The 765-nt window shown below is 36.6% G+C and overlaps 1 protein-coding gene across 4 annotated transcripts in view; it reads left to right on the top strand.

Annotated features, from left to right (window-relative positions):
- Positions 8-765, top strand: part of LOC107639192 (pumilio homolog 6, chloroplastic) — an 8,376-nt gene continuing 7,618 nt past the window's right edge. For 2 of the 4 annotated variants that reach the window (XR_002360860.1, XM_021121024.1), the window contains exon 1: positions 8-352. The gene's annotated coding sequence lies outside the window, so the exon portion shown is untranslated. The remainder of the gene's footprint in view (positions 353-765) is intronic. The other 2 variants (XM_016342641.2, XM_016342639.2) reach the window with 2 other exon arrangements.

Genomic DNA, 765 nt, shown 5'->3' with positions numbered 1-765 from the left:
GACGCAGTCTTTTAAAAATAACAATCAATACAATCCGTTTCTCTCTCTTTCCATTTCAACAACACACTGCACCTATTTGACCCCAAAAACTAACCCATCAATTTTTTTTTCTTTTTTCTTCTGTTTTCAATTTTGCAGAGAAAGAGAGCGACTCGAAGCAAAACGCACCCATCAGTACCCGCTTTCTCTCTCTATCCCCGCTCTCTCTCTCTCTCTCTCTCTCTCTCTCTCTCTCTCTCAAGAATCTAGGGTTTTGGAATAGTGAATCTTCACTCTGAGGAGAATCTTCGCTATCCTCCTCTAAGGTTGTGTCGTTTTCTTCGTGCTTCAACTTCTCCCTTTTGATTATCATGTTAGTTCTTCTCTATCTCTGCATATGTGCATGAATAATTTTCTCATGAACTTCTTGCTTTCCTTTTTATTCATGGGTTTCTGATATGTGTGAATTAGTGATATTGGGTGCTTCATGTTTTGGTTCTGATTATTATGATGTTTGTTTGTGATCGTGATCTTTAGTCCTAAGTGCAAAGTTGGGGCTTCTTTTCCCCCCTTTCTTCTTTCTTCACCTATTTGGTCAATGAGAAGATGATAGGGGTGAGAAAGTAGTTTGACCAGTGAATTTGGCTTGTTAGTTATTTTTGTTTTTTAATTGGTGGAAACATGGTGATGAGTGAATTCTTTTCTGTGGTAACAAACAAATGTTTTGTTTTATGTTTTTCCTTTTTCTTTTCAATCTGGAAAGAAAATTGAAGTCTTTTGATTTTT

The sequence above is a fragment of the Arachis ipaensis genome, chromosome B04 (genome assembly GCF_000816755.2).
Source record: "Arachis ipaensis cultivar K30076 chromosome B04, Araip1.1, whole genome shotgun sequence".
NCBI classification, from domain to species: Eukaryota; Viridiplantae; Streptophyta; class Magnoliopsida; order Fabales; family Fabaceae; genus Arachis; species Arachis ipaensis.
This window is presented reverse-complemented; position numbering and strand designations above follow the sequence as displayed.